Source organism: Thunnus maccoyii, chromosome 8, assembly GCF_910596095.1.
Source record: "Thunnus maccoyii chromosome 8, fThuMac1.1, whole genome shotgun sequence".
NCBI classification, from domain to species: Eukaryota; Metazoa; Chordata; class Actinopteri; order Scombriformes; family Scombridae; genus Thunnus; species Thunnus maccoyii.
The window spans coordinates 5,054,661-5,077,772 of record NC_056540.1 but is presented as its reverse complement, the minus strand read 5'-3'; the positions used below and the strand labels follow the sequence as shown (position 1 = coordinate 5,077,772).

The 23,112-nt window shown below is 49.7% G+C and overlaps 23 non-coding genes and 2 pseudogenes across 23 annotated transcripts; all 25 read left to right on the top strand.

Annotated features, from left to right (window-relative positions):
* The first annotated feature begins 60 nt into the window (after positions 1 to 60).
* LOC121902652 lies at positions 61 to 251 on the top strand. Its single transcript, XR_006097643.1, has one exon. It is a non-coding gene; the product is annotated as a U2 spliceosomal RNA (small nuclear RNA).
* An 847-nt stretch (positions 252 to 1,098) lies between these two features.
* LOC121902959 lies at positions 1,099 to 1,205 on the top strand. The gene has a single exon (XR_006097922.1). It is a non-coding gene; the product is annotated as a U6 spliceosomal RNA (small nuclear RNA).
* Positions 1,206 to 1,590: 385 nt separating this feature from the next.
* Positions 1,591 to 1,706, top strand: LOC121902859. The gene has a single exon (XR_006097829.1). It is a non-coding gene; the product is annotated as a U5 spliceosomal RNA (small nuclear RNA).
* Positions 1,707 to 2,513: 807 nt separating this feature from the next.
* Positions 2,514 to 2,704, top strand: LOC121902651. Its single transcript, XR_006097642.1, has one exon. It is a non-coding gene; the product is annotated as a U2 spliceosomal RNA (small nuclear RNA).
* Positions 2,705 to 3,552: 848 nt separating this feature from the next.
* Positions 3,553 to 3,659, top strand: LOC121903022. Its single transcript, XR_006097982.1, has one exon. It is a non-coding gene; the product is annotated as a U6 spliceosomal RNA (small nuclear RNA).
* Positions 3,660 to 4,044: 385 nt separating this feature from the next.
* On the top strand, positions 4,045 to 4,160 carry LOC121902858. Its single transcript, XR_006097828.1, has one exon. It is a non-coding gene; the product is annotated as a U5 spliceosomal RNA (small nuclear RNA).
* Positions 4,161 to 4,967: 807 nt separating this feature from the next.
* Positions 4,968 to 5,158, top strand: LOC121902650. The gene has a single exon (XR_006097641.1). It is a non-coding gene; the product is annotated as a U2 spliceosomal RNA (small nuclear RNA).
* Positions 5,159 to 6,005: 847 nt separating this feature from the next.
* LOC121903021 lies at positions 6,006 to 6,112 on the top strand. Its single transcript, XR_006097981.1, has one exon. It is a non-coding gene; the product is annotated as a U6 spliceosomal RNA (small nuclear RNA).
* Positions 6,113 to 6,497: 385 nt separating this feature from the next.
* Positions 6,498 to 6,613, top strand: LOC121902857. The gene has a single exon (XR_006097827.1). It is a non-coding gene; the product is annotated as a U5 spliceosomal RNA (small nuclear RNA).
* Positions 6,614 to 7,420: 807 nt separating this feature from the next.
* On the top strand, positions 7,421 to 7,515 carry LOC121902793 (annotated as a pseudogene).
* Positions 7,516 to 7,824: 309 nt separating this feature from the next.
* LOC121902775 lies at positions 7,825 to 8,034 on the top strand (annotated as a pseudogene).
* Positions 8,035 to 8,922: 888 nt separating this feature from the next.
* LOC121902958 lies at positions 8,923 to 9,029 on the top strand. Its single transcript, XR_006097921.1, has one exon. It is a non-coding gene; the product is annotated as a U6 spliceosomal RNA (small nuclear RNA).
* A 385-nt stretch (positions 9,030 to 9,414) lies between these two features.
* On the top strand, positions 9,415 to 9,530 carry LOC121902856. The gene has a single exon (XR_006097826.1). It is a non-coding gene; the product is annotated as a U5 spliceosomal RNA (small nuclear RNA).
* An 807-nt stretch (positions 9,531 to 10,337) lies between these two features.
* LOC121902649 lies at positions 10,338 to 10,528 on the top strand. The gene has a single exon (XR_006097640.1). It is a non-coding gene; the product is annotated as a U2 spliceosomal RNA (small nuclear RNA).
* Positions 10,529 to 11,375: 847 nt separating this feature from the next.
* LOC121902956 lies at positions 11,376 to 11,482 on the top strand. The gene has a single exon (XR_006097920.1). It is a non-coding gene; the product is annotated as a U6 spliceosomal RNA (small nuclear RNA).
* A 385-nt stretch (positions 11,483 to 11,867) lies between these two features.
* On the top strand, positions 11,868 to 11,983 carry LOC121902855. The gene has a single exon (XR_006097825.1). It is a non-coding gene; the product is annotated as a U5 spliceosomal RNA (small nuclear RNA).
* An 807-nt stretch (positions 11,984 to 12,790) lies between these two features.
* On the top strand, positions 12,791 to 12,981 carry LOC121902648. The gene has a single exon (XR_006097639.1). It is a non-coding gene; the product is annotated as a U2 spliceosomal RNA (small nuclear RNA).
* Positions 12,982 to 13,828: 847 nt separating this feature from the next.
* LOC121903020 lies at positions 13,829 to 13,935 on the top strand. The gene has a single exon (XR_006097980.1). It is a non-coding gene; the product is annotated as a U6 spliceosomal RNA (small nuclear RNA).
* A 385-nt stretch (positions 13,936 to 14,320) lies between these two features.
* On the top strand, positions 14,321 to 14,436 carry LOC121902854. Its single transcript, XR_006097824.1, has one exon. It is a non-coding gene; the product is annotated as a U5 spliceosomal RNA (small nuclear RNA).
* An 807-nt stretch (positions 14,437 to 15,243) lies between these two features.
* On the top strand, positions 15,244 to 15,434 carry LOC121902647. Its single transcript, XR_006097638.1, has one exon. It is a non-coding gene; the product is annotated as a U2 spliceosomal RNA (small nuclear RNA).
* Positions 15,435 to 16,281: 847 nt separating this feature from the next.
* On the top strand, positions 16,282 to 16,388 carry LOC121903019. The gene has a single exon (XR_006097979.1). It is a non-coding gene; the product is annotated as a U6 spliceosomal RNA (small nuclear RNA).
* Positions 16,389 to 16,773: 385 nt separating this feature from the next.
* LOC121902853 lies at positions 16,774 to 16,889 on the top strand. The gene has a single exon (XR_006097823.1). It is a non-coding gene; the product is annotated as a U5 spliceosomal RNA (small nuclear RNA).
* Positions 16,890 to 17,696: 807 nt separating this feature from the next.
* On the top strand, positions 17,697 to 17,887 carry LOC121902646. The gene has a single exon (XR_006097637.1). It is a non-coding gene; the product is annotated as a U2 spliceosomal RNA (small nuclear RNA).
* Positions 17,888 to 18,734: 847 nt separating this feature from the next.
* LOC121902955 lies at positions 18,735 to 18,841 on the top strand. The gene has a single exon (XR_006097919.1). It is a non-coding gene; the product is annotated as a U6 spliceosomal RNA (small nuclear RNA).
* Positions 18,842 to 19,226: 385 nt separating this feature from the next.
* On the top strand, positions 19,227 to 19,342 carry LOC121902852. Its single transcript, XR_006097822.1, has one exon. It is a non-coding gene; the product is annotated as a U5 spliceosomal RNA (small nuclear RNA).
* The last annotated feature ends 3,770 nt before the right edge of the window (positions 19,343 to 23,112 follow it).

The following is a 23,112-nucleotide window of genomic DNA, read 5'->3' as shown; positions in this document are numbered from 1 at the left end:
GCACCACGACGAGCCAGAACTGTGCATGAGGTGGGGCGGGGCAGCAAACAGCAAGGGTTCATCGCTTCTCGGCCTTTTGGCTAAGATCAAGTGTAGTATCTGTTCTTATCAGTTTAATATCTGATACGTCCTCTATAAGGGGACAACATATTAAAAGGATTTTTTGCACTTGGAGTTGAAAAAGGGGCTTGCTCCGTTCACTCCACGCATCGACCCGGCATTGCAGTGCCGCTGGGAACGGTGCACCCTTCTCTCTGCTTTGTGGAATGCCAATTACTCAGAAGAATATCAGCCATGACAACTGGGGCAAAAGTGCGGCGTGCAATGTAGAGTGACACAGAGTGAGATTTGCACCTCTGATTTGATTAGCAGACAAACATGACAGAGAGGGAACGTTGCCGTGTTGCAAATAGCTGCGAAATACACGTCGAATCTGCACAGCATTTTCCCTGCGTTTGTCCTCACTGGAGTGTCTGCGGCCACCTGCCTACTTTTGTTGTCTGGTAGCCCGCGTCTGAAAACCAATCCTCAGCATTGCGGCGGGGTATGTCAATCACAGGTTCCTGCTCTCTGACAAAGTTTCTTGCCGGTTACATGTAGAAAATATATTGTGCATACCGAACGCGACATTCTCAAGAATGTCGTCGGCTCGGCCTTACCCGAAAAAGGGCCTCTTTGACCCAATGGGCCATCTAGTCCGGCACCCCCTGCTGGCTTTCAGAGAAGGGCGACAACCAAGGTCGGACACACGCCACAGGCAGATGCTCAGAGCCGTCCTGTCATGCGTCATAGGAGTGGATGCTTAGCTTTGGGGCCCAAATGAAGCCTCCTGCGTGACAGACAACTTGTGCGTGGCCCCCTCATTTGGCATGAGGCCATTTCTGGCCTTACCCACTTTGTGATTTTCACAAGCATGCGCGAAGAAGTAGCAGGCAGTTGATAGCAACTGAAAACACAGCGATGTCAACGACAGAAAGGCCCCATCCCTCGCGCTTGTCGTGCTTAATGGTGCCGCCCACTGTCCTCCAGACTGCACCGCGGTCAAGGGGCCATTCTGCCCACGGGGTAGTAAAAGGGAAGCAGCGCCTGAGGACTTGTGTGCTTGCTACGGCAGCACGTATGAAAAATTGGATTCGATACAGAGAAGATTAGCATGGCCCCTGCGAAAGGATGACACGCAAAATCGTGAAGCGTTTCCACATTTTGATCCGCTTCTGATGTCTCCTGCTCCTCTCCAGCGCCTGAGGGGGACGGTAGTACTTTGGCTGCATTTCCTGGTCTTCTTTGTCGCATTTGACCTCGTGGATAGGCAGCTTCCTAGTACTGGTTATCTGGGTGGCCAATGTTAGGCTCGGGGAGGCCAGCTAAGGAAAATATGTCCCCGGCATGTAGAACCTGCTTCGTAGTACGGGCCCCAGAAGGTCTAGTGGCAACGACGTGACAGACGAGCAATCCCGGCGCCCAAAACTCCCTGAAGCGCAGTGCGGGGTAGGGGAATGGGTGTGGCCCGGGAGGCGAGTGAGGCTCACCGTGAAGGTTGTGGCTGGGACGACTGGGCTCCTTGGGCTGCTGTCGAGGAGCGGGCCGTACTTACTCTGGTTTCTCTTCATAACGTACAAGTCTTTCGCCTTTTACTAAAGACTTCCGTGGAGAGGAACACCCACGAGTTAAATCTATTTTTGGCAGGCTTTGCAGTTTGGCAGAGCCTCGTGTGTTTGTGAAAAGCAAAAACAGCTGTCCATAACAAGATGTGTGGGAGCACCGATCCTTGTCACCGCTGCTACTCAGTTCATCGGCCCGCTTCACCCCAACCTTTAAGTCCACGGCCAAAGGTCTTCTAAAGGTATCACCTTCGACCAGTATACGACGCTTGACCGTCCCGTTAATGAGCTTGTCCAGTCCTGTTTTCCTCAGTTAAGAAATATTGCAAAAATAAGACCTATATTGTCCCCCGTTGTTCTCGAACAATGAATCCACGCGTTCATTTTCTCCCGTTTAGGCTACTGTAACTCCCTCTACACCTGCCTCGGTCAGTCTTCTTTAAAACGTTTACAGTTAATCCAAAATACAGCAGCTAGACTTCTAACCAGAACTAGCCGTAGGTCCCACATTAACCCTGTTGTGGGGCGTCCCTCCCTCAAAGACGCCTCAAAGGCCATTGACGTCCGCAAGCCTTTCTGCATACCTCCCTTCTTCTTCCCGTGTCCTGTTTTATTTCATTTTGGTTGATTTCTCTCTGTGTCGTGTTTGTCTGTTTTATTAATCCATCTGTTTCGATTTTGCACGTGTATGTGTCTGTAAAGCACGTTGTGACTGTGTGTTTTAAAAAGTGCTGTATGAACAAAAGCTCACTTACTTACTTATTTACTTACTTACTTACTTACCTACTTACCAAGGAGCTCCTGGGCGGAGCTGCCAAGCGGCAGTCGTTCTTGCGGTCGTTTGAAACGACTGCACCACGACGAGCCAGAACTGTGCAGGAGGTGGGGCGGGGCAGCAAACAGCAAGGGTTCATCGCTTCTCGGCCTTTTGGCTAAGATCAAGTGTAGTATCTGTTCTTATCAGTTTAATATCTGATACGTCCTCTATAAGGGGACAACATATTAAAAGGATTTTTTGCACTTGGAGTTGAAAAAGGGGCTTGCTCCGTTCACTCCACGCATCGACCCGGCATTGCAGTGCCGCTGGGAACGGTGCACCCTTCTCTCTGCTTTGTGGAATGCCAATTACTCAGAAGAATATCAGCCATGACAACTGGGGCAAAAGTGCGGCGTGCAATGTAGAGTGACACAGAGTGAGATTTGCACCTCTGATTTGATTAGCAGACAAACATGACAGAGAGGGAACGTTGCCGTGTTGCAAATAGCTGCGAAATACACGTCGAATCTGCACAGCATTTTCCCTGCGTTTGTCCTCACTGGAGTGTCTGCGGCCACCTGCCTACTTTTGTTGTCTGGTAGCCCGCGTCTGAAAACCAATCCTCAGCATTGCGGCGGGGTATGTCAATCACAGGTTCCTGCTCTCTGACAAAGTTTCTTGCCGGTTACATGTAGAAAATATATTGTGCATACCGAACGCGACATTCTCAAGAATGTCGTCGGCTCGGCCTTACCCGAAAAAGGGCCTCTTTGACCCAATGGGCCATCTAGTCCGGCACCCCCTGCTGGCTTTCAGAGAAGGGCGACAACCAAGGTCGGACACACGCCACAGGCAGATGCTCAGAGCCGTCCTGTCATGCGTCATAGGAGTGGATGCTTAGCTTTGGGGCCCAAATGAAGCCTCCTGCGTGACAGACAACTTGTGCGTGGCCCCCTCATTTGGCATGAGGCCATTTCTGGCCTTAACCCACTTTGTGATTTTCACAAGCATGCGCGAAGAAGTAGCAGGCAGTTGATAGCAACTGAAAACACAGCGATGTCAACGACAGAAAGGCCCCATCCCTCGCGCTTGTCGTGCTTAATGGTGCCGCCCACTGTCCTCCAGACTGCACCGCGGTCAAGGGGCCATTCTGCCCACGGGGTAGTAAAAGGGAAGCAGCGCCTGAGGACTTGTGTGCTTGCTACGGCAGCACGTATGAAAAATTGGATTCGATACAGAGAAGATTAGCATGGCCCCTGCGAAAGGATGACACGCAAAATCGTGAAGCGTTTCCACGTTTTGATCCGCTTCTGATGTCTCCTGCTCCTCTCCAGCGCCTGAGGGGGACGATAGTACTTTGGCTGCATTTCCTGGTCTTCTTTGTCGCGTTTGACCTCGTGGATAGGCAGCTTCCTAGTACTGGTTATCTGGGTGGCCAATGTTAGGCTCGGGGAGGCCAGCTAAGGAAAATATGTCCCCGGCATGTAGAACCTGCTTCGTAGTACGGGCCCCAGAAGGTCTAGTGGCAACGACGTGACAGACGAGCAATCCCGGCGCCCAAAACTCCCTGAAGCGCAGTGCGGGGTAGGGGAATGGGTGTGGCCCGGGAGGCGAGTGAGGCTCACCGTGAAGGTTGTGGCTGGGACGACTGGGCTCCTTGGGCTGCTGTCGAGGAGCGGGCCGTACTTACTCTGGTTTCTCTTCATAACGTACAAGTCTTTCGCCTTTTACTAAAGACTTCCGTGGAGAGGAACACCCACGAGTTAAATCTATTTTTGGCAGGCTTTGCAGTTTGGCAGAGCCTCGTGTGTTTGTGAAAAGCAAAAACAGCTGTCCATAACAAGATGTGTGGGAGCACTGATCCTTGTCACCGCTGCTACTCAGTTCATCGGCCCGCTTCACCCCAACCTTTAAGTCCACGGCCAAAGGTCTTCTAAAGGTATCATCTTCGACCAGTATACGACGCTTGACCGTCCCGTTAATGAGCTTGTCCAGTCCTGTTTTCCTCAGTTAAGAAATATTGCAAAAATAAGACCTATATTGTCCCCCGTTGTTCTCGAACAATGAATCCACGCGTTCATTTTCTCCCGTTTAGGCTACTGTAACTCCCTCTACACCTGCCTCGGTCAGTCTTCTTTAAAACGTTTACAGTTAATCCAAAATACAGCAGCTAGACTTCTAACCAGAACTAGCCGTAGGTCCCACATTAACCCTGTTGTGGGGCGTCCCTCCCTCAAAGACGCCTCAAAGGCCATTGACGTCCGCAAGCCTTTCTGCATACCTCCCTTCTTCTTCCCGTGTCCTGTTTTATTTCATTTTGGTTGATTTCTCTCTGTGTCGTGTTTGTCTGTTTTATTAATCCATCTGTTTCGATTTTGCACGTGTATGTGTCTGTAAAGCACGTTGTGACTGTGTGTTTTAAAAAGTGCTGTATGAACAAAAGCTCACTTACTTACTTATTTACTTACTTACTTACTTACCTACTTACCAAGGAGCTCCTGGGCGGAGCTGCCAAGCGGCAGTCGTTCTTGCGGTCGTTTGAAACGACTGCACCACGACGAGCCAGAACTGTGCAGGAGGTGGGGCGGGGCAGCAAACAGCAAGGGTTCATCGCTTCTCGGCCTTTTGGCTAAGATCAAGTGTAGTATCTGTTCTTATCAGTTTAATATCTGATACGTCCTCTATAAGGGGACAACATATTAAAAGGATTTTTTGCACTTGGAGTTGAAAAAGGGGCTTGCTCCGTTCACTCCACGCATCGACCCGGCATTGCAGTGCCGCTGGGAACGGTGCACCCTTCTCTCTGCTTTGTGGAATGCCAATTACTCAGAAGAATATCAGCCATGACAACTGGGGCAAAAGTGCGGCGTGCAATGTAGAGTGACACAGAGTGAGATTTGCACCTCTGATTTGATTAGCAGACAAACATGACAGAGAGGGAACGTTGCCGTGTTGCAAATAGCTGCGAAATACACGTCGAATCTGCACAGCATTTTCCCTGCGTTTGTCCTCACTGGAGTGTCTGCGGCCACCTGCCTACTTTTGTTGTCTGGTAGCCCGCGTCTGAAAACCAATCCTCAGCATTGCGGCGGGGTATGTCAATCACAGGTTCCTGCTCTCTGACAAAGTTTCTTGCCGGTTACATGTAGAAAATATATTGTGCATACCGAACGCGACATTCTCAAGAATGTCGTCGGCTCGGCCTTACCCGAAAAAGGGCCTCTTTGACCCAATGGGCCATCTAGTCCGGCACCCCCTGCTGGCTTTCAGAGAAGGGCGACAACCAAGGTCGGACACACGCCACAGGCAGATGCTCAGAGCCGTCCTGTCATGCGTCATAGGAGTGGATGCTTAGCTTTGGGGCCCAAATGAAGCCTCCTGCGTGACAGACAACTTGTGCGTGGCCCCCTCATTTGGCATGAGGCCATTTCTGGCCTTACCCACTTTGTGATTTTCACAAGCATGCGCGAAGAAGTAGCAGGCAGTTGATAGCAACTGAAAACACAGCGATGTCAACGACAGAAAGGCCCCATCCCTCGCGCTTGTCGTGCTTAATGGTGCCGCCCACTGTCCTCCAGACTGCACCGCGGTCAAGGGGCCATTCTGCCCACGGGGTAGTAAAAGGGAAGCAGCGCCTGAGGACTTGTGTGCTTGCTACGGCAGCACGTATGAAAAATTGGATTCGATACAGAGAAGATTAGCATGGCCCCTGCGAAAGGATGACACGCAAAATCGTGAAGCGTTTCCACGTTTTGATCCGCTTCTGATGTCTCCTGCTCCTCTCCAGCGCCTGAGGGGGACGGTAGTACTTTGGCTGCATTTCCTGGTCTTCTTTGTCGCGTTTGACCTCGTGGATAGGCAGCTTCCTAGTACTGGTTATCTGGGTGGCCAATGTTAGGCTCGGGGAGGCCAGCTAAGGAAAATATGTCCCCGGCATGTAGAACCTGCTTCGTAGTACGGGCCCCAGAAGGTCTAGTGGCAACGACGTGACAGACGAGCAATCCCGGCGCCCAAAACTCCCTGAAGCGCAGTGCGGGGTAGGGGAATGGGTGTGGCCCGGGAGGCGAGTGAGGCTCACCGTGAAGGTTGTGGCTGGGACGACTGGGCTCCTTGGGCTGCTGTCGAGGAGCGGGCCGTACTTACTCTGGTTTCTCTTCATAACGTACAAGTCTTTCGCCTTTTACTAAAGACTTCCGTGGAGAGGAACACCCACGAGTTAAATCTATTTTTGGCAGGCTTTGCAGTTTGGCAGAGCCTCGTGTGTTTGTGAAAAGCAAAAACAGCTGTCCATAACAAGATGTGTGGGAGCACCGATCCTTGTCACCGCTGCTACTCAGTTCATCGGCCCGCTTCACCCCAACCTTTAAGTCCACGGCCAAAGGTCTTCTAAAGGTATCACCTTCGACCAGTATACGACGCTTGACCGTCCCGTTAATGAGCTTGTCCAGTCCTGTTTTCCTCAGTTAAGAAATATTGCAAAAATAAGACCTATATTGTCCCCCGTTGTTCTCGAACAATGAATCCACGCGTTCATTTTCTCCCGTTTAGGCTACTGTAACTCCCTCTACACCTGCCTCGGTCAGTCTTCTTTAAAACGTTTACAGTTAATCCAAAATACAGCAGCTAGACTTCTAACCAGAACTAGCCGTAGGTCCCACATTAACCCTGTTGTGGGGCGTCCCTCCCTCAAAGACGCCTCAAAGGCCATTGACGTCCGCAAGCCTTTCTGCATACCTCCCTTCTTCTTCCCGTGTCCTGTTTTATTTCATTTTGGTTGATTTCTCTCTGTGTCGTGTTTGTCTGTTTTATTAATCCATCTGTTTCGATTTTGCACGTGTATGTGTCTGTAAAGCACGTTGTGACTGTGTGTTTTAAAAAGTGCTGTATGAACAAAAGCTCACTTACTTACTTATTTACTTACTTACTTACTTACCTACTTACCAAGGAGCTCCTGGGCGGAGCTGCCAAGCGGCAGTCGTTCTTGCGGTCGTTTGAAACGACTGCACCACGACGAGCCAGAACTGTGCAGGAGGTGGGGCGGGGCAGCAAACAGCAAGGGTTCATCGCTTCTCGGCCTTTTGGCTAAGACCAACTGTAGTATCTGTTATGGATATTCCATAACTGACCAGGACAACAGAATGTCAAGCTGTACTCCTCTGTTCTCTCAAACAGAAGATAACACATGTTGTTTAATAAACCAGGAGCCTCACAGGCGAACCAAGGCCAGAATGCAGGTCATCATCAGACGCAACAAGACAAACCAAAGATACAGATTTAGGTCATAGGTTTATGATTCGGAACTGACGAACTAGTTTCTATGATTGGCTTAAAGGCTGGTTTTGGACTGTGTGGGTCAGACGAGTTTGGGGACACCGTACGAACAGGAGGTGTCCCTTGAGTCGCTCTCCCTTGCAAGGTTCTTCATTAAAGTTTTCCCAGAATCATCATACGAAGTTTGGTTTGGTCTTCTCTTCTTCAAACTGACAACTGCCAGTGCATCAGCTCCGAAAATCCACAACAGTATCTGTTCTTATCAGTTTAATATCTGATACGTCCTCTATAAGGGGACAACATATTAAAAGGATTTTTTGCACTTGGAGTTGAAAAAGGGGCTTGCTCCGTTCACTCCACGCATCGACCCGGCATTGCAGTGCCACTGGGAACGGTGCACCCTTCTCTCTGCTTTGTGGAATGCCAATTACTCAGAAGAAATGCAGCAGCCTCCTCAGTCTGCCCGTCTCAGATGGCTGCATATCAGCCATGACAACTGGGGCAAAAGTGCGGCGTGCAATGTAGAGTGACACAGAGTGAGATTTGCACCTCTGATTTGATTAGCAGACAAACATGACAGAGAGGGAACGTTGCCGTGTTGCAAATAGCTGCGAAATACACGTCGAATCTGCACAGCATTTTCCCTGCGTTTGTCCTCACTGGAGTGTCTGCGGCCACCTGCCTACTTTTGTTGTCTGGTAGCCCGCGTCTGAAAACCAATCCTCAGCATTGCGGCGGGGTATGTCAATCACAGGTTCCTGCTCTCTGACAAAGTTTCTTGCCGGTTACATGTAGAAAATATATTGTGCATACCGAACGCGACATTCTCAAGAATGTCGTCGGCTCGGCCTTACCCGAAAAAGGGCCTCTTTGACCCAATGGGCCATCTAGTCCGGCACCCCCTGCTGGCTTTCAGAGAAGGGCGACAACCAAGGTCGGACACACGCCACAGGCAGATGCTCAGAGCCGTCCTGTCATGCGTCATAGGAGTGGATGCTTAGCTTTGGGGCCCAAATGAAGCCTCCTGCGTGACAGACAACTTGTGCGTGGCCCCCTCATTTGGCATGAGGCCATTTCTGGCCTTACCCACTTTGTGATTTTCACAAGCATGCGCGAAGAAGTAGCAGGCAGTTGATAGCAACTGAAAACACAGCGATGTCAACGACAGAAAGGCCCCATCCCTCGCGCTTGTCGTGCTTAATGGTGCCGCCCACTGTCCTCCAGACTGCACCGCGGTCAAGGGGCCATTCTGCCCACGGGGTAGTAAAAGGGAAGCAGCGCCTGAGGACTTGTGTGCTTGCTACGGCAGCACGTATGAAAAATTGGATTCGATACAGAGAAGATTAGCATGGCCCCTGCGAAAGGATGACACGCAAAATCGTGAAGCGTTTCCACATTTTGATCCGCTTCTGATGTCTCCTGCTCCTCTCCAGCGCCTGAGGGGGACGGTAGTACTTTGGCTGCATTTCCTGGTCTTCTTTGTCGCGTTTGACCTCGTGGATAGGCAGCTTCCTAGTACTGGTTATCTGGTTGGCCAATGTTAGGCTCGGGGAGGCCAGCTAAGGAAAATATGTCCCCGGCATGTAGAACCTGCTTCGTAGTACGGGCCCCAGAAGGTCTAGTGGCAACGACGTGACAGACGAGCAATCCCGGCGCCCAAAACTCCCTGAAGCGCAGTGCGGGGTAGGGGAATGGGTGTGGCCCGGGAGGCGAGTGAGGCTCACCGTGAAGGTTGTGGCTGGGACGACTGGGCTCCTTGGGCTGCTGTCGAGGAGCGGGCCGTACTTACTCTGGTTTCTCTTCATAACGTACAAGTCTTTCGCCTTTTACTAAAGACTTCCGTGGAGAGGAACACCCACGAGTTAAATCTATTTTTGGCAGGCTTTGCAGTTTGGCAGAGCCTCGTGTGTTTGTGAAAAGCAAAAACAGCTGTCCATAACAAGATGTGTGGGAGCACCGATCCTTGTCACCGCTGCTACTCAGTTCATCGGCCCGCTTCACCCCAACCTTTAAGTCCACGGCCAAAGGTCTTCTAAAGGTATCACCTTCGACCAGTATACGACGCTTGACCGTCCCGTTAATGAGCTTGTCCAGTCCTGTTTTCCTCAGTTAAGAAATATTGCAAAAATAAGACCTATATTGTCCCCCGTTGTTCTCGAACAATGAATCCACGCGTTCATTTTCTCCCGTTTAGGCTACTGTAACTCCCTCTACACCTGCCTCGGTCAGTCTTCTTTAAAACGTTTACAGTTAATCCAAAATACAGCAGCTAGACTTCTAACCAGAACTAGCCGTAGGTCCCACATTAACCCTGTTGTGGGGCGTCCCTCCCTCAAAGACGCCTCAAAGGCCATTGACGTCCGCAAGCCTTTCTGCATACCTCCCTTCTTCTTCCCGTGTCCTGTTTTATTTCATTTTGGTTGATTTCTCTCTGTGTCGTGTTTGTCTGTTTTATTAATCCATCTGTTTCGATTTTGCACGTGTATGTGTCTGTAAAGCACGTTGTGACTGTGTGTTTTAAAAAGTGCTGTATGAACAAAAGCTCACTTACTTACTTATTTACTTACTTACTTACTTACCTACTTACCAAGGAGCTCCTGGGCGGAGCTGCCAAGCGGCAGTCGTTCTTGCGGTCGTTTGAAACGACTGCACCACGACGAGCCAGAACTGTGCAGGAGGTGGGGCGGGGCAGCAAACAGCAAGGGTTCATCGCTTCTCGGCCTTTTGGCTAAGATCAAGTGTAGTATCTGTTCTTATCAGTTTAATATCTGATACGTCCTCTATAAGGGGACAACATATTAAAAGGATTTTTTGCACTTGGAGTTGAAAAAGGGGCTTGCTCCGTTCACTCCACGCATCGACCCGGCATTGCAGTGCCGCTGGGAACGGTGCACCCTTCTCTCTGCTTTGTGGAATGCCAATTACTCAGAAGAATATCAGCCATGACAACTGGGGCAAAAGTGCGGCGTGCAATGTAGAGTGACACAGAGTGAGATTTGCACCTCTGATTTGATTAGCAGACAAACATGACAGAGAGGGAACGTTGCCGTGTTGCAAATAGCTGCGAAATACACGTCGAATCTGCACAGCATTTTCCCTGCGTTTGTCCTCACTGGAGTGTCTGCGGCCACCTGCCTACTTTTGTTGTCTGGTAGCCCGCGTCTGAAAACCAATCCTCAGCATTGCGGCGGGGTATGTCAATCACAGGTTCCTGCTCTCTGACAAAGTTTCTTGCCGGTTACATGTAGAAAATATATTGTGCATACCGAACGCGACATTCTCAAGAATGTCGTCGGCTCGGCCTTACCCGAAAAAGGGCCTCTTTGACCCAATGGGCCATCTAGTCCGGCACCCCCTGCTGGCTTTCAGAGAAGGGCGACAACCAAGGTCGGACACACGCCACAGGCAGATGCTCAGAGCCGTCCTGTCATGCGTCATAGGAGTGGATGCTTAGCTTTGGGGCCCAAATGAAGCCTCCTGCGTGACAGACAACTTGTGCGTGGCCCCCTCATTTGGCATGAGGCCATTTCTGGCCTTACCCACTTTGTGATTTTCACAAGCATGCGCGAAGAAGTAGCAGGCAGTTGATAGCAACTGAAAACACAGCGATGTCAACGACAGAAAGGCCCCATCCCTCGCGCTTGTCGTGCTTAATGGTGCCGCCCACTGTCCTCCAGACTGCACCGCGGTCAAGGGGCCATTCTGCCCACGGGGTAGTAAAAGGGAAGCAGCGCCTGAGGACTTGTGTGCTTGCTACGGCAGCACGTATGAAAAATTGGATTCGATACAGAGAAGATTAGCATGGCCCCTGCGAAAGGATGACACGCAAAATCGTGAAGCGTTTCCACATTTTGATCCGCTTCTGATGTCTCCTGCTCCTCTCCAGCGCCTGAGGGGGACGGTAGTACTTTGGCTGCATTTCCTGGTCTTCTTTGTCGCGTTTGACCTCGTGGATAGGCAGCTTCCTAGTACTGGTTATCTGGTTGGCCAATGTTAGGCTCGGGGAGGCCAGCTAAGGAAAATATGTCCCCGGCATGTAGAACCTGCTTCGTAGTACGGGCCCCAGAAGGTCTAGTGGCAACGACGTGACAGACGAGCAATCCCGGCGCCCAAAACTCCCTGAAGCGCAGTGCGGGGTAGGGGAATGGGTGTGGCCCGGGAGGCGAGTGAGGCTCACCGTGAAGGTTGTGGCTGGGACGACTGGGCTCCTTGGGCTGCTGTCGAGGAGCGGGCCGTACTTACTCTGGTTTCTCTTCATAACGTACAAGTCTTTCGCCTTTTACTAAAGACTTCCGTGGAGAGGAACACCCACGAGTTAAATCTATTTTTGGCAGGCTTTGCAGTTTGGCAGAGCCTCGTGTGTTTGTGAAAAGCAAAAACAGCTGTCCATAACAAGATGTGTGGGAGCACCGATCCTTGTCACCGCTGCTACTCAGTTCATCGGCCCGCTTCACCCCAACCTTTAAGTCCACGGCCAAAGGTCTTCTAAAGGTATCACCTTCGACCAGTATACGACGCTTGACCGTCCCGTTAATGAGCTTGTCCAGTCCTGTTTTCCTCAGTTAAGAAATATTGCAAAAATAAGACCTATATTGTCCCCCGTTGTTCTCGAACAATGAATCCACGCGTTCATTTTCTCCCGTTTAGGCTACTGTAACTCCCTCTACACCTGCCTCGGTCAGTCTTCTTTAAAACGTTTACAGTTAATCCAAAATACAGCAGCTAGACTTCTAACCAGAACTAGCCGTAGGTCCCACATTAACCCTGTTGTGGGGCGTCCCTCCCTCAAAGACGCCTCAAAGGCCATTGACGTCCGCAAGCCTTTCTGCATACCTCCCTTCTTCTTCCCGTGTCCTGTTTTATTTCATTTTGGTTGATTTCTCTCTGTGTCGTGTTTGTCTGTTTTATTAATCCATCTGTTTCGATTTTGCACGTGTATGTGTCTGTAAAGCACGTTGTGACTGTGTGTTTTAAAAAGTGCTGTATGAACAAAAGCTCACTTACTTACTTATTTACTTACTTACTTACTTACCTACTTACCAAGGAGCTCCTGGGCGGAGCTGCCAAGCGGCAGTCGTTCTTGCGGTCGTTTGAAACGACTGCACCACGACGAGCCAGAACTGTGCAGGAGGTGGGGCGGGGCAGCAAACAGCAAGGGTTCATCGCTTCTCGGCCTTTTGGCTAAGATCAAGTGTAGTATCTGTTCTTATCAGTTTAATATCTGATACGTCCTCTATAAGGGGACAACATATTAAAAGGATTTTTTGCACTTGGAGTTGAAAAAGGGGCTTGCTCCGTTCACTCCACGCATCGACCCGGCATTGCAGTGCCGCTGGGAACGGTGCACCCTTCTCTCTGCTTTGTGGAATGCCAATTACTCAGAAGAATATCAGCCATGACAACTGGGGCAAAAGTGCGGCGTGCAATGTAGAGTGACACAGAGTGAGATTTGCACCTCTGATTTGATTAGCAGACAAACATGACAGAGAGGGAACGTTGCCGTGTTGCAAATAGCTGCGAAATACACGTCGAATCTGCACAGCATTTTCCCTGCGTTTGTCCTCACTGGAGTGTCTGCGGCCACCTGCCTACTTTTGTTGTCTGGTAGCCCGCGTCTGAAAACCAATCCTCAGCATTGCGGCGGGGTATGTCAATCACAGGTTCCTGCTCTCTGACAAAGTTTCTTGCCGGTTACATGTAGAAAATATATTGTGCATACCGAACGCGACATTCTCAAGAATGTCGTCGGCTCGGCCTTACCCGAAAAAGGGCCTCTTTGACCCAATGGGCCATCTAGTCCGGCACCCCCTGCTGGCTTTCAGAGAAGGGCGACAACCAAGGTCGGACACACGCCACAGGCAGATGCTCAGAGCCGTCCTGTCATGCGTCATAGGAGTGGATGCTTAGCTTTGGGGCCCAAATGAAGCCTCCTGCGTGACAGACAACTTGTGCGTGGCCCCCTCATTTGGCATGAGGCCATTTCTGGCCTTACCCACTTTGTGATTTTCACAAGCATGCGCGAAGAAGTAGCAGGCAGTTGATAGCAACTGAAAACACAGCGATGTCAACGACAGAAAGGCCCCATCCCTCGCGCTTGTCGTGCTTAATGGTGCCGCCCACTGTCCTCCAGACTGCACCGCGGTCAAGGGGCCATTCTGCCCACGGGGTAGTAAAAGGGAAGCAGCGCCTGAGGACTTGTGTGCTTGCTACGGCAGCACGTATGAAAAATTGGATTCGATACAGAGAAGATTAGCATGGCCCCTGCGAAAGGATGACACGCAAAATCGTGAAGCGTTTCCACGTTTTGATCCGCTTCTGATGTCTCCTGCTCCTCTCCAGCGCCTGAGGGGGACGGTAGTACTTTGGCTGCATTTCCTGGTCTTCTTTGTCGCGTTTGACCTCGTGGATAGGCAGCTTCCTAGTACTGGTTATCTGGTTGGCCAATGTTAGGCTCGGGGAGGCCAGCTAAGGAAAATATGTCCCCGGCATGTAGAACCTGCTTCGTAGTACGGGCCCCAGAAGGTCTAGTGGCAACGACGTGACAGACGAGCAATCCCGGCGCCCAAAACTCCCTGAAGCGCAGTGCGGGGTAGGGGAATGGGTGTGGCCCGGGAGGCGAGTGAGGCTCACCGTGAAGGTTGTGGCTGGGACGACTGGGCTCCTTGGGCTGCTGTCGAGGAGCGGGCCGTACTTACTCTGGTTTCTCTTCATAACGTACAAGTCTTTCGCCTTTTACTAAAGACTTCCGTGGAGAGGAACACCCACGAGTTAAATCTATTTTTGGCAGGCTTTGCAGTTTGGCAGAGCCTCGTGTGTTTGTGAAAAGCAAAAACAGCTGTCCATAACAAGATGTGTGGGAGCACCGATCCTTGTCACCGCTGCTACTCAGTTCATCGGCCCGCTTCACCCCAACCTTTAAGTCCACGGCCAAAGGTCTTCTAAAGGTATCACCTTCGACCAGTATACGACGCTTGACCGTCCCGTTAATGAGCTTGTCCAGTCCTGTTTTCCTCAGTTAAGAAATATTGCAAAAATAAGACCTATATTGTCCCCCGTTGTTCTCGAACAATGAATCCACGCGTTCATTTTCTCCCGTTTAGGCTACTGTAACTCCCTCTACACCTGCCTCGGTCAGTCTTCTTTAAAACGTTTACAGTTAATCCAAAATACAGCAGCTAGACTTCTAACCAGAACTAGCCGTAGGTCCCACATTAACCCTGTTGTGGGGCGTCCCTCCCTCAAAGACGCCTCAAAGGCCATTGACGTCCGCAAGCCTTTCTGCATACCTCCCTTCTTCTTCCCGTGTCCTGTTTTATTTCATTTTGGTTGATTTCTCTCTGTGTCGTGTTTGTCTGTTTTATTAATCCATCTGTTTCGATTTTGCACGTGTATGTGTCTGTAAAGCACGTTGTGACTGTGTGTTTTAAAAAGTGCTGTATGAACAAAAGCTCACTTACTTACTTATTTACTTACTTACTTACTTACCTACTTACCAAGGAGCTCCTGGGCGGAGCTGCCAAGCGGCAGTCGTTCTTGCGGTCGTTTGAAACGACTGCACCACGACGAGCCAGAACTGTGCAGGAGGTGGGGCGGGGCAGCAAACAGCAAGGGTTCATCGCTTCTCGGCCTTTTGGCTAAGATCAAGTGTAGTATCTGTTCTTATCAGTTTAATATCTGATACGTCCTCTATAAGGGGACAACATATTAAAAGGATTTTTTGCACTTGGAGTTGAAAAAGGGGCTTGCTCCGTTCACTCCACGCATCGACCCGGCATTGCAGTGCCGCTGGGAACGGTGCACCCTTCTCTCTGCTTTGTGGAATGCCAATTACTCAGAAGAATATCAGCCATGACAACTGGGGCAAAAGTGCGGCGTGCAATGTAGAGTGACACAGAGTGAGATTTGCACCTCTGATTTGATTAGCAGACAAACATGACAGAGAGGGAACGTTGCCGTGTTGCAAATAGCTGCGAAATACACGTCGAATCTGCACAGCATTTTCCCTGCGTTTGTCCTCACTGGAGTGTCTGCGGCCACCTGCCTACTTTTGTTGTCTGGTAGCCCGCGTCTGAAAACCAATCCTCAGCATTGCGGCGGGGTATGTCAATCACAGGTTCCTGCTCTCTGACAAAGTTTCTTGCCGGTTACATGTAGAAAATATATTGTGCATACCGAACGCGACATTCTCAAGAATGTCGTCGGCTCGGCCTTACCCGAAAAAGGGCCTCTTTGACCCAATGGGCCATCTAGTCCGGCACCCCCTGCTGGCTTTCAGAGAAGGGCGACAACCAAGGTCGGACACACGCCACAGGCAGATGCTCAGAGCCGTCCTGTCATGCGTCATAGGAGTGGATGCTTAGCTTTGGGGCCCAAATGAAGCCTCCTGCGTGACAGACAACTTGTGCGTGGCCCCCTCATTTGGCATGAGGCCATTTCTGGCCTTACCCACTTTGTGATTTTCACAAGCATGCGCGAAGAAGTAGCAGGCAGTTGATAGCAACTGAAAACACAGCGATGTCAACGACAGAAAGGCCCCATCCCTCGCGCTTGTCGTGCTTAATGGTGCCGCCCACTGTCCTCCAGACTGCACCGCGGTCAAGGGGCCATTCTGCCCACGGGGTAGTAAAAGGGAAGCAGCGCCTGAGGACTTGTGTGCTTGCTACGGCAGCACGTATGAAAAATTGGATTCGATACAGAGAAGATTAGCATGGCCCCTGCGAAAGGATGACACGCAAAATCGTGAAGCGTTTCCACGTTTTGATCCGCTTCTGATGTCTCCTGCTCCTCTCCAGCGCCTGAGGGGGACGGTAGTACTTTGGCTGCATTTCCTGGTCTTCTTTGTCGCGTTTGACCTCGTGGATAGGCAGCTTCCTAGTACTGGTTATCTGGGTGGCCAATGTTAGGCTCGGGGAGGCCAGCTAAGGAAAATATGTCCCCGGCATGTAGAACCTGCTTCGTAGTACGGGCCCCAGAAGGTCTAGTGGCAACGACGTGACAGACGAGCAATCCCGGCGCCCAAAACTCCCTGAAGCGCAGTGCGGGGTAGGGGAATGGGTGTGGCCCGGGAGGCGAGTGAGGCTCACCGTGAAGGTTGTGGCTGGGACGACTGGGCTCCTTGGGCTGCTGTCGAGGAGCGGGCCGTACTTACTCTGGTTTCTCTTCATAACGTACAAGTCTTTCGCCTTTTACTAAAGACTTCCGTGGAGAGGAACACCCACGAGTTAAATCTATTTTTGGCAGGCTTTGCAGTTTGGCAGAGCCTCGTGTGTTTGTGAAAAGCAAAAACAGCTGTCCATAACAAGATGTGTGGGAGCACCGATCCTTGTCACCGCTGCTACTCAGTTCATCGGCCCGCTTCACCCCAACCTTTAAGTCCACGGCCAAAGGTCTTCTAAAGGTATCACCTTCGACCAGTATACGACGCTTGACCGTCCCGTTAATGAGCTTGTCCAGTCCTGTTTTCCTCAGTTAAGAAATATTGCAAAAATAAGACCTATATTGTCCCCCGTTGTTCTCGAACAATTAATCCACGCGTTCATTTTCTCCCGTTTAGGCTACTGTAACTCCCTCTACACCTGCCTCGGTCAGTCTTCTTTAAAACGTTTACAGTTAATCCAAAATACAGCAGCTAGACTTCTAACCAGAACTAGCCGTAGGTCCCACATTAACCCTGTTGTGGGGCGTCCCTCCCTCAAAGACGCCTCAAAGGCCATTGACGTCCGCAAGCCTTTCTGCATACCTCCCTTCTTCTTCCCGTGTCCTGTTTTATTTCATTTTGGTTGATTTCTCTCTGTGTCGTGTTTGTCTGTTTTATTAATCCATCTGTTTCGATTTTGCACGTGTATGTGTCTGTAAAGCACGTTGTGACTGTGTGTTTTAAAAAGTGCTGTATGAACAAAAGCTCACTTACTTACTTATTTACTTACTTACTTACTTACCTACTTACCAAGGAGCTCCTGGGCGGAGCTGCCAAGCGGCAGTCGTTCTTGCGGTCGTTTGAAACGACTGCACCACGACGAGCCAGAACTGTGCAGGAGGTGGGGCGGGGCAGCAAACAGCAAGGGTTCATCGCTTCTCGGCCTTTTGGCTAAGATCAAGTGTAGTATCTGTTCTTATCAGTTTAATATCTGATACGTCCTCTATAAGGGGACAACATATTAAAAGGATTTTTTGCACTTGGAGTTGAAAAAGGGGCTTGCTCCGTTCACTCCACGCATCGACCCGGCATTGCAGTGCCGCTGGGAACGGTGCACCCTTCTCTCTGCTTTGTGGAATGCCAATTACTCAGAAGAATATCAGCCATGACAACTGGGGCAAAAGTGCGGCGTGCAATGTAGAGTGACACAGAGTGAGATTTGCACCTCTGATTTGATTAGCAGACAAACATGACAGAGAGGGAACGTTGCCGTGTTGCAAATAGCTGCGAAATACACGTCGAATCTGCACAGCATTTTCCCTGCGTTTGTCCTCACTGGAGTGTCTGCGGCCACCTGCCTACTTTTGTTGTCTGGTAGCCCGCGTCTGAAAACCAATCCTCAGCATTGCGGCGGGGTATGTCAATCACAGGTTCCTGCTCTCTGACAAAGTTTCTTGCCGGTTACATGTAGAAAATATATTGTGCATACCGAACGCGACATTCTCAAGAATGTCGTCGGCTCGGCCTTACCCGAAAAAGGGCCTCTTTGACCCAATGGGCCATCTAGTCCGGCACCCCCTGCTGGCTTTCAGAGAAGGGCGACAACCAAGGTCGGACACACGCCACAGGCAGATGCTCAGAGCCGTCCTGTCATGCGTCATAGGAGTGGATGCTTAGCTTTGGGGCCCAAATGAAGCCTCCTGCGTGACAGACAACTTGTGCGTGGCCCCCTCATTTGGCATGAGGCCATTTCTGGCCTTACCCACTTTGTGATTTTCACAAGCATGCGCGAAGAAGTAGCAGGCAGTTGATAGCAACTGAAAACACAGCGATGTCAACGACAGAAAGGCCCCATCCCTCGCGCTTGTCGTGCTTAATGGTGCCGCCCACTGTCCTCCAGACTGCACCGCGGTCAAGGGGCCATTCTGCCCACGGGGTAGTAAAAGGGAAGCAGCGCCTGAGGACTTGTGTGCTTGCTACGGCAGCACGTATGAAAAATTGGATTCGATACAGAGAAGATTAGCATGGCCCCTGCGAAAGGATGACACGCAAAATCGTGAAGCGTTTCCACATTTTGATCCGCTTCTGATGTCTCCTGCTCCTCTCCAGCGTCTGAGGGGGACGGTAGTACTTTGGCTGCATTTCCTGGTCTTCTTTGTCGCGTTTGACCTCGTGGATAGGCAGCTTCCTAGTACTGGTTATCTGGGTGGCCAATGTTAGGCTCGGGGAGGCCAGCTAAGGAAAATATGTCCCCGGCATGTAGAACCTGCTTCGTAGTACAGGCCCCAGAAGGTCTAGTGGCAACGACGTGACAGACGAGCAATCCCGGCGCCCAAAACTCCCTGAAGCGCAGTGCGGGGTAGGGGAATGGGTGTGGCCCGGGAGGCGAGTGAGGCTCACCGTGAAGGTTGTGGCTGGGACGACTGGGCTCCTTGGGCTGCTGTTGAGGAGCGGGCCGTACTTACTCTGGTTTCTCTTCATAACGTACAAGTCTTTCGCCTTTTACTAAAGACTTCCGTGGAGAGGAACACCCACGAGTTAAATCTATTTTTGGCAGGCTTTGCAGTTTGGCAGAGCCTCGTGTGTTTGTGAAAAGCAAAAACAGCTGTCCATAACAAGATGTGTGGGAGCACCGATCCTTGTCACCGCTGCTACTCAGTTCATCGGCCCGCTTCACCCCAACCTTTAAGTCCACGGCCAAAGGTCTTCTAAAGGTATCACCTTCGACCAGTATACAACGCTTGACCGTCCCGTTAATGAGCTTGTCCAGTCCTGTTTTCCTCAGTTAAGAAATATTGCAAAAATAAGACCTATATTGTCCCCCGTTGTTCTCGAACAATGAATCCACGCGTTCATTTTCTCCCGTTTAGGCTACTGTAACTCCCTCTACACCTGCCTCGGTCAGTCTTCTTTAAAACGTTTACAGTTAATCCAAAATACAGCAGCTAGACTTCTAACCAGAACTAGCCGTAGGTCCCACATTAACCCTGTTGTGGGGCGTCCCTCCCTCAAAGACGCCTCAAAGGCCATTGACGTCCGCAAGCCTTTCTGCATACCTCCCTTCTTCTTCCCGTGTCCTGTTTTATTTCATTTTGGTTGATTTCTCTCTGTGTCGTGTTTGTCTGTTTTATTAATCCATCTGTTTCGATTTTGCACGTGTATGTGTCTGTAAAGCACGTTGTGACTGTGTGTTTTAAAAAGTGCTGTATGAACAAAAGCTCACTTACTTACTTATTTACTTACTTACTTACTTACCTACTTACCAAGGAGCTCCTGGGCGGAGCTGCCAAGCGGCAGTCGTTCTTGCGGTCGTTTGAAACGACTGCACCACGACGAGCCAGAACTGTGCAGGAGGTGGGGCGGGGCAGCAAACAGCAAGGGTTCATCGCTTCTCGGCCTTTTGGCTAAGACTGCGGTCGCCTCCTGTTGGTGGTAAAAATTCTTGCCTGTTGTGGCATTAATTTGTTGCTACTGCTTGGGAGGATATTCCCTTCATTCCTTGTGCAAAGTATTTCAACTCTATTTGTAGTTGTTCATCTTGCACAAATAGGAATTCATTGGCTCAGAGGACTGTCTAACTGTACTCTGCGGTAAGTAACACCTTGACCAGGCCAAACAGAAAGGTAAGTCTCTTTTAATTTCCTTTATTTTGGTTGGTTTTACGGTATTTTAGTTATTTATTGGTATCTTTTAGCCTTTTAGCTTATTTATTGGCACTTTTAAAGGTTTTAGTTGCTTTTAGTTGTTTTAACTTGTGGTGCCTCCACCATGTCGGCCCCCCATGCCGGCATGCGGAGGCACCACAGTGTCCGTTTTATCTTCCAAGAGAAAGATGGAAAGCTTCTAGGGATGTCAAGACTAGACTTTTCCCGGAAGCTAGTTCAGAAAACATTGAACTTTAAACCAGAGGACCTGAATTGTATATTGACCTTGCCAAACAACAAAGGCTTTGATGTAAGTTTTCGATCTGCTGTTTTGCTAAGAGAGTTCTGGACACGCTTTGAAAATGTGAAACCCCAGTTTTCTGCTTTCAATGTTGAGAAACTGACTGATAATGCTTTGAAAACGGTTATTGTTAGGATGTTCAATGAGACAGTGAATGCAGAGGACATTTGTTTGTGGCTGGGGAGATATTGCACTGTAAAAGGCCAGGCTACAAAAGTGAGAGATGAGGATGGCATCTGGAATTGCGCTTGGAGGGTCCCCATCCAACAATGGCAGGATCCCCAAGGCTTCCAGGGCTTGAAACATCTGCCATCCATGGTAGTTCTGGGAGAAAACAGGGGCTATATTCACTACCAGGGTCAGCCCAAGCTCTGCCGCAAGTGTGGTGAGCATGGGCACCTGGCAGAAGCATGCCAGCAGATTGTTTGTGGAAAATGTAGAGAAATTGGGCACACCTTTGAGGAGTGCTCTAATGGCAGACGGTGTAATCTTTGTGGAGAATCAAACCACCTCTTCAGAGATTGCCCCAAGTCTTTTGCCAACAAATTGAAGGCAGCAAAGCAAATGGAAAATGTGAAAAATGGCGGACAAGCTGAACTGTTAAGAGAGCTACCAGAAGAGGCTGGGCAGGAAAATTCAAATCTCCCGCCAAATCCTGTGATTGGAGGAGAGGAATCAGGTGAGGCGGGAGTGGGGGAGGGGCCTGCAACAGCCCCACCAATGGAGAGTTCTGTGGAGGATGGGGTGATGCAGGCAGAGGGCGGAGCTAGCTCTGAATGTGAAGAAGTCCAATCACAAGAAGACAGCGAGGATGCCCCCCTCCCCGCAGCCCAGCAATCAAAGAGGCCTGCATCAGAATTGTCCTCTGAGTCTCCTGTAGTCTCAGAGAAGAGGGGAAGAGTTGGGATTTTCTCAGACAGTTCATCTGTGGAGGAACCCAGAGTCTTCCCCTCCAGTTCACCAAATGAGGTCTCGTTTTTAACAATAGCTCTGCAATCAACCCCTAGAGACTCAAAATTAAATGCGACACTGTGTCCAAGGCCAACCCCCAGAGTCCGATTGGGGAATGGAGCTCAACCCCTTCACTCTTCACCAGTGGGAGTGAAGGAAGAGCTACATTCACAAGAAATTGCCTAACACTTGTTTTACTTTTTAAAGGTATTTTAATGTTTTAAGCTCCTTTCTAGTCTTTTAAAATTTCATACCTGTTGTTTTTAACCATACTCATGACACTCACCTTCTCAACCATCAATGTGAGAAGTGTGAAGTCGAGAGTTAGAGCCCAAAGTGTTTTATCCTTTCTTCATTCTTTTAAGTCAGATGTGTTTTTAATACAGGAATGTGGCCTACCGTTTTTAAAACAGTACAGACAGTGGGAGGATATGTGGCCAAAATCATCAATATGGAGCGGGTCAAATCAAAACAAGAATGATGGAGTGGCCATTTTAATAAAAAATCCTCAAGTTCTGGTGAAGGGCAGCACTGTGGTGAGAGACGGTCGGGCACTTTTAACACATTTGACTTTTATGGGACAGGATTTTAACCTTTTAAATATTTATGGCTTTAATGAGAAGAATGACAGGTATGACCTTTTAGAAGACCTGCAGTTCCACATGCTAGGTAGGGTACCATTAGTTGTAGGGGGTGATTTTAACTGTATTTTAAGTAGAAATGATAGGAAACGAGCAGGGGATAATTTTAAAGTTGATAAAACATCGGTTTTATTACAGGGCATTTGCAAGGATTTTAAACTCCAGGACTGTTTTAAAACCATGCATCCCAGAGAGGAAGGCTTCACCTGGTTCAGTGGTGATGGCACCAGAGCCTCTCGCATCGACTACATTTTTACACGGGACTGCCCACCAACCGATGCTAGATTGACCCCTGTTTTCTTTTCCGATCACCTAATGCTTTCCTGCACCCTTTCACTCTCTTCGGGTGTGACATTAGGAAGTGGTCTGTGGAAACTCAACTGCTCCCTGTTAGAAGATAAGGAGCTCATTAGTCAATACAGGGAGCAGTACCAAGAGTGGCAGACCCTTCAAGACTTTTACGATTCACGTGCACACTGGTGGGAAATGGTGAAGGGAAAGACCCAGACTTTCTTTAGAAAAGCAGGTAAGAGAAAAAAGAGTAAAGAAGACAGACGCATGATGGGACTGCAAAAAAGACTACAGCGCTATTTTAAACTAAATCAAAATGGAATGGATTTTAATGAGGAGATTAAACAAATTAAAACAGAGATGTCGGTTTTAGCAGAAATAAAAAGTAAGGGTGTCATTTTAAGGAGCAGGGAACGGGAAATAGAAGAGGGGGAGAAGTGCACTCGATATTTCTTCAAGAAAATTTTAAATAAAGGGGGGAACATTTTAAAACTAAGAAAAGACAATGGGTGCACGGCT